Raw genomic sequence first — 13,239 nt, 5'->3', positions numbered from 1 at the left:
AAATAAAGCAGTTAAGTACTCACCAGCATTTTAAATATCTTGTTTCCACGTGTTACATCAGAGAACAACGTTTTAATATCATGTTCAAAGTGGTATCTAAGGGACTGTGCACCAAAATAATTGCTGTGCATTAGCGCTGCAAACTTACTGGAGGGTTGTTTTAGAAGCCTGCCTGCAACACTAAGTGGGGAGGCATTGCCAATAGCAGCAGCTCCATTAAAGAGAGCAATAAAGCAGAATTCTGTAAAAGTCAGACATGCCTGAGCAGCAAGCTCTTTTGGAAAATGGCTTTTGTTCCATGAAGATGTAATGAGAATCACTTAAAGACATAAAAACAGAACATGTATTAGATGAACTCCACAGACAAGAAAAAATAGTATGAATACCTGGCACTAAGAATAGAAATTCTTCTCTTCCATATAATCTCAGTGTATCTGTCTCTTCAAAATCTCGACTTACAGATGTGAAAAAAAAAAAAGCTTTATTTACTTTATAGCTTTCTAGGCTATAATATCTTAAAAGAAACCTCCTGAGAGCATCATCCAGTTTTATAGGTCTTTCCTTAGCGATTTAGGTGTTCCTGGGAAATGGTCTGGGTTATGGCATCTCATTAGAAACAGAACTCTATTGACTGAAACAGACTGTAAATAAACCTGAGCACCAGCAGGCTGGTTTTTGTCACAGCCCACATCCCGCCGCTGCACTCATACACACGCCTGTTAGGACCTTGTTTTGCAGAGATGCTGACACGTGCTATTCCTTCTCATGTCAGGAACACTTGTGGGTGTACTAACATATCAAAAATCAGGTCAAAAGGATTTTTATGCTTTGCTGGCCCCAATTCCACATTTCATGAGCACCTTGCTGGTGTGGTACGGGAAACGGGAACCTGCTCCTTGTGTGCCTGCTCTGCACTCCATGACAACAAATTGCTACTTGTTACTGTCATTATATTGATTGATTATTTTTAATTGTGTAGTGAATTGCCATGAAAATCACCGAGCTTCCAGTACTCCACCAGTCCATTCCTTCCCCTTCTGCACCTTTGTATTTCCAATTAGCTCATAAATTTATTCTGAGCAAGCTGTCTCCCATAGCAGTACCTGTGGCCAATGGTGTGCACGGACTGTACCTTGAGGAGTTTTTTGAAGAAAAAGCAGGAAAAGAAAAGCGAGAAGAGAGGTCTGCTTCTCCCCTGGGAACTGCCTGGTGTTCTGAAAACAAAGAGAGGTGGAAAGCACTGGGCTAGCTTAGCTTGTCTTCAGCAAGGGCTGCCTGCATGTTTACAGCCTTATGGTTTTGCCAGAGTAAGCTATAGGGCTACCACTGTTGTTTCTCATCCTCCTCTCGACACATACACCTTCTGTTTATTTATGTATTTATATATATATATATATATATATATATATAAACTATATGGCCAGAGATAGATGATATAGACATTAGCTATATTTCTTATGGACTATCTTTCTCTGGCTGATGCGGGAGACCACCTACTAACACAGGAATTCTCAGAGAATTACACGCATCTTAACTTAACATCTTAACATCTTATGTGCATCTGCACATAAGAAAATGGCACTAAAAACTATTAGCACCTGGAATAGCCTGGGAGACTCCCAGATGCCCAGAGGTTTAATAAAAGTTATATTTTTGTGATGTAAGGCCTAATATTGAGGAACACTTCACTGGTCAGGCTAGTTTAATCCCAGGAAAAAGTAGTTGCCTTACGGTATAGTTCAAAAAATGGTGAGAAAGAGAGATGGAAGTAGCTTCAGGACCCCTCTCAAATACCAAAGAAAAATCAGCCAGACTTGAAGTCCCTGAGAGAGCTCTCTTCCTGTGCCTTGCTATCCCTGCTATTGGAGAGCTTTGTCCAAAAGCTAAACAGGATTTCCAATGCTGCACTTAATTTGAAGCCCTGCTTTCTTCTCTTACCCACCATTGCTGTGGGGAATTGGTTTCCCTTTTCTCCTTTCAGCTTTTGCTTTCTTGTCCCCCAGATCTTCACACAGATCCTATTCCAGGGCAGTCCTATTGATGCTGCTGTTCCCTCTGTGTCTAAACACTGCCAGAAAATGGTTGCCCAAAGGCTCCCTGCTGTAAAGAGGTTGAACATGGTCCTGCACAAGCTTTAGACCAGACCTTTGCTCAAGCTTATGTACTTCATTTAAGCTGGCAGTGCTATCAGGACACAAGCAGGGCCAGAGGGATGCGGAAAACTATCTGCATATCCCCCTAGCACACTGCGGCTCCTCTACCAAACCTACAAATATTTTTGTTGGCTTTTGGCTTCTTTGCATAAAGATTGTAAAGTGAGTTTCATGGGTTAGGGAAATGGGGGGAGTGAGCATATAGAACCAGGTACAGTAGAGGCTTATTCTCTTGGGTTGTCAAGAAATGGTGCTCTTAAGTATTTTAACTGTGATAAATGCATCAGGATATATGAAACAGATGGGAATAATTTAAAATTTAACTCAGTCCCAGCTAGACCAGCTTGCAACACACATATTGCTTCCTATTCTCAAAATGTGATTGGGTGCTTTATTTTATTTGTGGGAAAGGGCTGAGTATACATCTTGAATGGATTAATTTCACTTCTTACATAAACCTACAAAGCTGTCCATAGAGCTAATCTATACAAAAATTATTCTCTTGGCCCTAAATCCTATCTTTTTTTTTTTTTTCTTTACACTCTAAAAAGCCATCTTTACAATACAACCAAGATGTGTGGTTTTGCAATTTTATTTTTCCTTTTATGTACAACTAGGTTTTCAGGACTCAGAAAATGACAATGTGTATGAGCCCTCATTCTGCAACATTTGAGTAATGATATTAGTCCCAGAACTCTGCTGCCATCAGGGAAGACAAAATGCTTTTTATGCACAGACATAACAAGCTTCCAAACACCAGAGTTCCCAAAGGGGCAGTGGGAGGCTCGATCTGTTGAGAGTTTTCATCCCTCACCTGAAGCCAGTCCAACAGCAATATACTCTGCCAGCTCCCACATGTTCAACAAACCCTGATGCTTTTATCAGCTTTGTGACGCTGTTTTAACTTCATACCACATCAGGTATCATCTGTTCTCCTGCTGCTTGTGGACAGCCTCAGGTTGCCGCTGACAGCTGCTGTGGACTTGGGTTGATTTGGGGGGAATGAGGTGGTTTGATCTCATTTGTCCTGTTAGGCCAGGCAGTGCTCAGGTCTGGTACCAATTGTCATGAAGCCACAGCCCCGAGAGAAGGCACGGCAAGTGACTGGACAGCAAGATTATTAAAAGAGAGACTGAAAGTGTAAAACAGAGGTGGGGGAAAAAATGCTAACCTTCAGGGAATAAGTAAAAGAGGAACAATGATAAACTCCAAACATAATGAGTTGGGGATAAGTAGCCAAAACTGGCATGGTAAGGATAAGGCCCAGTATTTTGGTGAACCCTTCATCCAAAGCACTTCCTAGTCATTGCTGAGTGACAAAGAGGCCAAAGTGCATAAGATGGGTAATACTACTCCTGTTCTGCAGGCATGGAGGTGATGATGGAGAGAGAGGTGGTAGGCTTGTCTGGCAGCCTGCAAAAAAATGGTGCCCATGGTGAAGCCAAGGCAGTTCTGCTGAGCCCCAGCAGCAGGCGGAGGCATAAGGTTTGCTAGGGGGAGCACAGTGGAGAGTAAAGGACTGGAGGAACCAAAGACTCCCTGTTTCCTTCTCTGTTGTGAGCACAATTTACAGCAAGTCTTCCCAGTGCTCCCACGTGCCTTCAGTATCTGATAGCAGAGACAAGCTCTGTGTTGAAGGGAAAACACCCCCATTGGAAAACAAGCATTACATTTAGTAAGCCATGATAACTTCATGCAAAATGTGTTCTGGGAGTGGACTTTAGCTTTCCTTCCTATATTTGTGCTCTGTGGAACCTCCCATGGCAGAATTAGAAGTGCAAATCAGTTCCTTGGTCTCGCTCTTGTAAGCTGCAGCATTCTCGTAAAGGATGTGGCCCCACAGTAAGAGTAGATTTAAGTGCCTGTGAAGCTACTTGCATACTAATGCTTCCCTGCCTTGGTGCTTACTGCCTGTGGATTCTGTAGGCAGGGCTCAGAAGCTGAGACCAGAGCACAAAGTGGGCCAAGGGCAAAAAGAACCACTGAGCACATCTGTAAAATACGAATAGAAATGGCAGCCCCCTGAGAGGGGCAAGGCTCTGAAATCATGCAGCCAGACTCAGCATTGACTTCAGCTCAGGAAACTGGGAGAGGGAGAGAGGGAGGGAGGAACTCACTCTTCCTGTGCTGCTTCACCATGTCCTGCTGGGGGAAGATCCCAATGTGCATCTGGTGAAGGAGGAGCCAGAACAGTAAATATTTGTGTGGAAAGAATCTATTAAGCCCTGTTCATTTTCATTTTCTTAAACTCTTATGTAGCAGAAATGGTGAGGCAAATAAGAGGGTTTTCTGATTTTTGTGAATCAGTTGCATCCAAAACCTATAAGGAGGAATTTAATAGCCTGAAACCCTACATCCTTCAAACTGTTCCAGAAAAATTCTGGGGTGGGATGCTCTTGGGAGATGACCTCTGAATGTCAAGAAACTGTTCACAGCATTTGTTTGGAATTTGCCTTTCCTCCTTTAATGTTGTCCCTGTTTGTGAGGTTTTCTCAGAGCTTCATCTTGGTAATACAGCAATTCTGAGAGCAGAGGTGAAGTGATTCATTCCTGCTTCTTTAATGTAGCAGAATATTTAATTGCTATTTATTTCCTTGGAAATTAGGCACCAAAGTATTTTGGGGATTTGAGACAAACCTCTGTGAAGAGAACTTCTTTTTGCACTTCCAAAATTTCTGTTCAGTCCATCCATGGCTAAGTGCCATAACCTGCCCTGAATCTCACTGTTGTTAGCAGTATGTCCTGTGCTCCTTTGCTGAGCCTGCAAGCACAAGCTCTGCCCTAGATGTGAGAGCTGCCATCTGTGAAGCTTGGTACAAATTGCACTGGTGCACGGGTACCAGGGCCTCCCCCTGCTGCCACCAGTGTAGTGGGATGGAAAAGCAGCTCCGGCACTCACAGCCCCAGTGCATGAAATGTGCTCAGAGGTAAGTTAGGTCAAACCACATTTGAACAGAAGAAAAAAAAAAAAAAAAAAAAAAGAAAAAAAAAAAAGATATCCTCCAATGCAGCTGGGTGCAATTACTAGGGTGAGCTCTATCCATCCTCTGGTCATGCTGGGTTCTTGCACCACAAGCAGTTGGCAACACAGCTTTTCAGCGACACAACAAAACTGTCAGCACTATGCTGGCTGGCCTTACGGCATGTGCCCTCTTGCAGTGCTTCTGGACAGTGGGTTTTGGAAGATGGTTTGGCTTTGACAGTTTCCTCACTTTCTGCTGCAGCCAGCAGCCAGGAAAAGGAGGGTGTGTGGAAGCAGGCTCTGAATTTGCTCTGTCTCCAGGCTGCTGGCTTTTACTGCCTGCCTCTAAACACCATGTTCAACCTTGGGTTTTCACCGCTCAGTCATTTCCTGCCCTGATAAACTCTTCTTTCAAATGCTCATATCCTCCACTGCGTATTCCCATCAAACCAGACCCCTCCAGCATCACCAGCTCCAAGGGTGTTACTCCCTCTAGTAAGAGACTAGAGACAACAGAGATGGAGACTGTCATACCATTCAGTAACTTCTTTATTGTTGTGTTTATATGTGTATACATACATCTGCACGCATACACAGGGGCAGGTACAGATATTTCTGTAATTTCTCACGTGTATCAATTTGGCTTAATTTTTGAGACACTGATTTTGTAACACTATGTCTATACGCTTAGATATATTTTAAACTCTACAGAATTCTTCATGAGTGTGCTGTAACAGTGCTACCTTTTTTTCACGATCAGACTCTTTAGGTCACTTTGTTTATTTGCTTGTTTCCCAGGATAGTGTCTTTCAGTTTGTTGGTCTGGCTTGTATCTCTTCTTCCCTGATGTGATAATTTGCAACTTTTTGTTGAAGACATTTTCATTGAATAGGTTCAGTTCAACAACTGACAGAGATCGTTACAGTTGACAGTCTTAGCCTGATCTTTGTCTGTTTCTTTAGTCTTGCCTCAACCACCAGTTTTAGTAGCAGTGACTTTATGTTTACTTCTTGGTCCCTGACAAAAATAATGGCTGTTGATAGACTCAAGCCAAGGTTTGCAGAAGCTCCCAAGGTAAATTACTTTTCAGTCATGATTCCTCACTAAAAAACAATATTGAGATATGTGGTCACACAGATCTTTTATAGGAGTGAGAGGTAGTACACATTTTTAAAAGAAAAATGTTGTTTCAATACAGATTGTGTTACACAGTTGGATGAGGTTTTAGGTTAAGGTCGTATCTCTTTATAGAATTTTTAAAACCATAAAAAGTTACATGTGTGTAAGCTACTTCTGTCAACTGATTTCTTCAATGGGTGAAATCAGCATTGTCTTACACTAACCATTTTAGTTGGGCATCCTTTGAATGAACTCTGGATAGAAGAAAAATTCAGCAGTTTCTATTTTACTGCTTTCCCATTCTGTCTTTACATATCTTAAAAGAAGAATGTGAAACAAATGTATAACTGTAACTTCTATTGTCTTCTCTCTCCTGTTAACACAGGGAAGTTATCTACACTTATTTAGTTATTTACTCAATATGCATGGATAACTGCTAGCGAGCAAACCACTCTATGGATCTATCTTAATTTGCCTGCAGTACAAGTGCCCTTCTTCCTGTGTGTTTTTTGGTTAAATTCACTCATGACCTGGCATTATTATAGCTTTTGAAGGATAAAAAAGCCATTCACCCTGACACCACTTCTCGCTGTGCTTGCTCTCAGAAGTGACGTGATTTTTTCTGATGGTTGGCTGGCTGGCTCTAGTGCAGGTGAAGGCAGACTTAAAAATCTCACTACAGTTTTGATTTTTTTTTTTTTCCTGGGAGAACTGACATGTAGTAGTGAGGAACTCCAGAAACTATGAAATCATTTATTTTCCATCCAAACAGACATTATGTGGGACATGTTTCCAAAAGGAAAGGGAGTTCTGCCAGATTTATTGCCTGGGTGCACAGTTTACATTTAATTTTCTCCTCTCGCCACCACACAAGTTTGTTTCCATATCCATAAGGAATAATCTATGATCACAGTGGAAATGGGCATCCAGATCCTTAACATGACTGACTTCTACCACCGAGGCAACTCCTTCTCAAAAGGACTTAAAGCATCTTTTATTCCAGGACAGAAGTACAGCACTGAAACAGCAGATTTTCTTGAACAGTAAAGAGGAAGCTGATTTGGACTGGAAGTTGAAAAAAAGTCCAAATGCCATATCTGTTCTGGTTAGAGAGATACTTTTGTAGTTAGACAGTCCAGTGTTTTACTAGTTAGACACCCTAAGGCTAGCCTGCTTTGTGCCAGAAGTTACTTTGTCCCCAGGATGCCTCAGCATGATGGATTGGCAATAGAAAGTGCTCCTTGGCAAGCCAGGAGACAGCTTTCATAATAGAGGCTGAACCTCTAGTTAAAAGAACAGGCAAGTCTCATTCTACCAATCTTTTATAAATTGGGCTAAAATCCTCATTTGGCGTGTTCAATTTTTGCTTTTAATGGGGCATCAGAGAGCTCCTCTACTAGCTTGTAAACATATGTCCCATACAATCTGACTTTCAGCACAGTTACTGAGGATGAAATCTCTTTTCTGGAATGCTCCTGCAAGAAGAAACATTTTATCATTGAAAATGAACCTTCCAGGACCAGCTGGAGTTTGCTGTTTTTAACTTACTACAAACAGTCCTTGTTATATTTTGCAGAATTAATTTAGCTTTCTTTACTTCCTGAGGAGAGAAAATGTTGTTTGTCTTCCCGTTCTGGCTGCAACAGTTTATTCATTTCCTAGGATTGCTAATTCAGTGCCTCTCTTTTTTCTGTTCTTACAGTCAAACCACTCATGTAAAAGTTTGGGATCATCCCAGAATATTTTAAAGCAATTTGCACTTTGTATTTCATTACACTACCTCATTACTCAGCTATCTACGGGCATCCAAATGACAGTGTCACACAAGCATGTCTATATTATGTCAACCCGTAAGCATAATGATGCTTATGCATGTATACATACATTCACAGCAGTTACATTTCATAGGCTGCAAAGTTGATGTGCTAATCTGAAGCAGCAGGTTGTTTTGGCCTCTGCTTCTTTTTTGTAAAACCCACTACCCCACCATCATACAGATGTGCTCTGGAGCTCCGTGTCAGCAAATATTGCAGCTCTGCATGCTAGGCAAGCACTGGTGCTTTGAAATGAACCTGAAACATGGCTGGGATTTTCATCTTTCACCAAGGTGCTTAGATATCATTAGAATGATGAAAAGAAAAAAAAAAAAAAAGGCAAAAACAAAACCCTAATTTTTAAAATGAAAATCATATCCAGTGAGCCTACAGGCACTTTGACTAACCATATTAGCTTTTGTTTGTTTGTTTGTTTGTTTTTTCCTGTGATATATTACTAAAAAGAGAGGGATTAGTCAGTTGTTGACCTGGACTTTCTGTTAAACTGAGCCCTTATAATCTTCTTTCATTGAACAGATTACTGAAAAATTTAAGCAAAAGCAGTTTGTCCAGGAGCAAAGCTATGAATACTTTTGAAAGAGATTGATTTTATATAGGCCAGAATTTATTTGTTTATATATATTTACCCCAATGTGATGTAGAACTTGTCAGTTTGGCCAAGCTAAATAGAGAAATAGAATTGTTTGAAGAGTTTGAGGTTTCCTTGGGTCTTGTCCTTCCTTCTCCTTCCCTCCCTGCCTCACCCAACAGAGGGTATGAAGAGCAAACTCATTTCTCTACGCAGACCAAATTTTTCATAGGAATGCTGCCCTGTAAATAATGCAGTTCTTCCCCCTTGTGGCATTTCTAGCAAAACCACAAGTTGTGATATTTTTGGTAAATATTTCACAGATTTGACAGATGCACAGCCAGTTGTTTTACGTGTCACTGAGGGAGAACTGAGACGTCTGCAGCTACAGGCAGGGAGAGCGAGAAGGAGAGCAGAGGTCTGAAGCAGCATCTGAAAATGTCTCCTGTCCCTTTGGGCATGAATTCAGGGCACAGCAGTGCCATACTTTGAGGTGTAGCATTGGCTGGCCTGCTCTGTTTTCAGGGGTCTTGAGCTCTCCCATTTCACCTCACACTGTCCCAGCAATCATGGGAGTCAGCCAGTGCAGCTTGTCCCAGTGGCAGAGAGGCACCGCTCAGCACTATCTGCTTAACATCCTGTTCTTCTTTGCCCTGATCCCCTGTCATTTGTTCAAAGAGATGCTCTGCAGCTCACTGGGGACTTTTGGCATTTGATACACTGTCAATGAAATGAAGACATGGTTTCTCATAGGAGATCGTTCATCTCTCTGACTCGGAGTGCTGATGGCAGAGGATGCATTATTCATGTGCCATTACAGAGCACAGAGGAAGAAAGAGCATCTTGGAGGAACTACGAGGGAATTCCAGACCGTTGTACCATGTCTTATGTTATGAAGTTATCAGGGTATAACTTAGGGGAGGATTTTGCTTGCCACTGCTCTTCTTGTAGTGACTTGATGTAATGGGATGGATGGGATGGGATGGGATGGGATGGGATGGGATGGGATGGGATGGGATGGGATAGCTCATTTGAAAGGGATCTTCAAAGATCATCCAGTTCAACTGCCTGACCACTTCAGGGCTAACTACAAGTTAAAACATGTTATTGGAGGCATTGTCCAAATGCCTCTCAAACACTGACAGGCATGGGGCATCGATCGCCTCTCTCACAAGCCTATTCCAGTGTGTGACCACTCTCACAGTAAAGACATTTGCCTTAATGCCCAATCTGACTCTCTCTGGAGCAGCTTTGTGCTGTTCCCACGTGTCTCGCCATCAGTTACCATGGAGAAGAGACCAGCACCTCCCTCTGTGCTTCTCCTCCTTGGGAAGCTGTATAAATAAATAAATAAATAAATAATCCATATAGCAGATATCTCCGCTTCTCCGCATTATCCTCATTGTTAATGCCAGATCCCTGCATCAATATACACCTGAGCTGTTTTAGGTTGGTGAAAAAATAAAGCAGAATGCCTGGCGAATGGTGTGCATGCCTTTGTGCCATGCCGCAGCAATTTCTCTGGTCACAATTTCAGTCCCAGTGCTTCCCTGAGCCCTGTTAGCAGTGCTCAGCCTCTCTTAGCCATCTCCTTGTATCTGTGTGCATCTGTCAGAGGAACAACCAGGGGTTATAAGTGAGGCACAGCAGTAGTTGAGCAGCAGAAAAGCACTCACCCCAGTGAGGTCTTTGCAGCACCTTTAACAGAGGCAGAGCTGTGCTTTACTGAGTAGCATCTGCACATCCAACTTCTGTCCCTCCACACTGCGGGCAAGGTGAGAGGTGCACACATCCACTGTAATTCATCCTGCTTGGAGAATCAGCCCTGGGCTGCTTTTGACAAGAACAGTAAAGTTCCCTGGGCACTTTTCAGTCTGGTTCAACAGCCTGTCCCAGAAACTTCCTGTAAATTCACTCTGCTGCAGCAAACCAGCACTCTTATTTTTCATCCTGAGCCCTGAAATAGTAGCAACCTCCTATTTAATTTCCCTGGTAACTGTATGGAAGGGAATAGAGTATTCCCTGGCATAGATATGCAGAGCAATAACTAAGCTTCACAATGAGCAATTTCAAAATACCATCAGTCTTTGGCACCACAGGATATTTTTTCCTCAGTTCTCCCACAAAAACCTTCCCACAGTCAACTGTTTTTACACTCTCCCATTTGTTCCCACACAGGTTCCCGAATATTTGATTACCACGCTGGCCAGATCCATCAGTCTGCTGCAGCTGTTTTGTAACACCACCAGTGGCCATGAACCTGAAGCTTGCTTTAGAGTTGCTGCATGTTAGCAGGCTTGGGCCGTTAGCTGAGTGTGGCTGTGGACACAGAGGGATCTAGTCCTGAGGGGGGAGCTTGAAAAAGCTCATCTTAAAGTGACAAATAGGTGTGTTCTGCCCACAATGGCAGGAAACTGGCTCTTTGCTCACCTTCCGTGGCCAAATCACTTAGGCCCCATGAGCAACTGGATCAATAAGGAAAAAGAACAAGGCTGGTCAGGAGGTACTTCAGCCTGGTTTGGTGGGACCAGCTGCTCCAACCAGTCACTTTGCAAACCTCTAGCCAAAGCCAGCTTCAACCAGGTCATACAGCGCCCATTTCTCTTCACTGTTGATGAGGCCCATACCACGTTCAGAAAGCAGCTTGTGGCTGTCAGGCTGCTGATTTCTTCACTCAACAGGAATGAGAAACCACCTCCTGAAACACAGTTGAAAGCACATTTAACAGCAAGCGTTGGATTATATCACAGCAAGATGGACACACATCTGTTTCTGCCTGCTGACTGTGTCAAGGCAGTTTTATAATTACAGCGATTCAACTTCTGCTGCCTGTCTCTGACTGCAGGATTGGAGCCAGGGCAGTGGGAGGGCATGATGCTGGGCTGTTGGATTACAGAGGAACAGCTGGCAGCTCCCACCTTGGCAGCTACAGCTGAAGATGGGCTTGGTAGGACAGCCACAACATCTTGTAATTTGTGACACCATTGACTGAAGTTTAGGTTATAACATGATACGTGCCCTGCCCACAGTGATATTATTTAAAATGTTTGGTTTTATTCCCAGGGAGCATTTGGCCTTCCACAACACGCTGACTCAGGATGGCACTTGATGGCACTCAACCCTGATTTATAGACACCGAAGCCAGGACAGCCTGACCAGATGAGCAAAACAGAGGATGATGAGGCCCTGGCACAGGTTGCCTGGAGAAGCTGTGGATGCCCCATCCCTGGAGGTGTTCAAGGCCAGGCAAGATGGGGATTTGGGCAACCTGGTCTGGTGGGAGGTATCCCTGCAGGGGGTTGGGATTGGGTGGTCTTTAAGGTCCCTTCCAACCCAAACCATTCTGTGATTCTGTGATTCTGTGGTTTCACCGATTTATTCCTATGTAGAGCACAATTACTTGGGAATTTGATTGGAAGACATTTGAGTCAAATGCACACCAAGAGCTTAAAAGTCCACTCATTTTCTTGGCATTTGTTGCTGTGGCTGATTCCTCACTACACCCATGTGGGCTTAGAATACCAGCATCTATTTTTTCACTTGAGAGCATGGAAGATGTCTCCCCTGGAACTAACTCTCAGCCACTGGTTCCCATCACAGTATTTCTCTGCCAACATGGATCACCCCATGGAAGCTGATATCTTCTCCTTGCAAGGGCACCAGGTTGATGAAATCAAGCCAAGGCACATGTGAGTCTTCATGGTGAAGCATAATGCTGCAGACTGGGGCTGCCTTCCTCACCTCCTCATCCTTGCCAGGGACTGAGGGCCTGCCTGTTGGTGTCCTTCCTCTGGCATCTCCACTGCGGAAAGCCTGGCATCCCTCACAAGGAGTTGAAGACAGCAGTGCATGAGAAGTTGAAGCATTCTCCTACAAAGAAGCCGTAACTCCTGAAGTCTATGATCTGGGGTAAGCCCGAGATGCAAGGCTTCTGTATCTCCTTAAAGTCAGACTTGCTTCATGAATACCATGCCAAACCAAAATGCATATTTATTGCTATCTTGCTTTTCCTGAAGTTGTATCATTAACTTCACCAAAGTGCTAGCTATAATGCCATTTGTTCCTCTGTCCTGCTATAGTCATGGTGTTCTCCTCTTTGTCCTGTTTGCCATGAACCATGCTGTTTATATGACCTTCCAGTCCCAAGGACTAAACCAAGCCCCTCCTCATGTTTTCCTCTGGAAACTCAGTGCAGCCCCTGTTGAAGGGTGTGCTTGGACAATAATTTTGTGTCCTCTCTCTCCACATCCACTCTTCTCTCATAAAAGAGGTCTGAGACCAGGGTGATCCCACCACTAAAACTACCATTTTGGTTCTATGACAAGGCAAGGGTACGTAGAGTAGATACCTCAGGATTATCACACACACAGAGAATCACACAGAATTTCTAGGTTGGAAGAGACCTCAAGATCATCGAGTCCAACCTCTGACCTAACACTAACAGTCCCCACTAAACCATATCCCTGAGCTCTACATCTAAACGTCTTTTGAAGACTTCCAGGGATGGTGACTCCACCACTTCCCTGGGCAGCCTGTTCCAATGTCTAACAACCCTTTCGGTAAAGAAGTTCTTCCTAAGATCCAACCTAAAACTCCCCTGGC

Source organism: Aythya fuligula, chromosome 3 (genome assembly GCF_009819795.1).
Source record: "Aythya fuligula isolate bAytFul2 chromosome 3, bAytFul2.pri, whole genome shotgun sequence".
In the NCBI taxonomy this organism is placed as follows: domain Eukaryota; kingdom Metazoa; phylum Chordata; class Aves; order Anseriformes; family Anatidae; genus Aythya; species Aythya fuligula.
The sequence above is the reverse complement of the archived record's forward strand: the minus strand, read 5'-3'. Positions refer to the sequence as shown.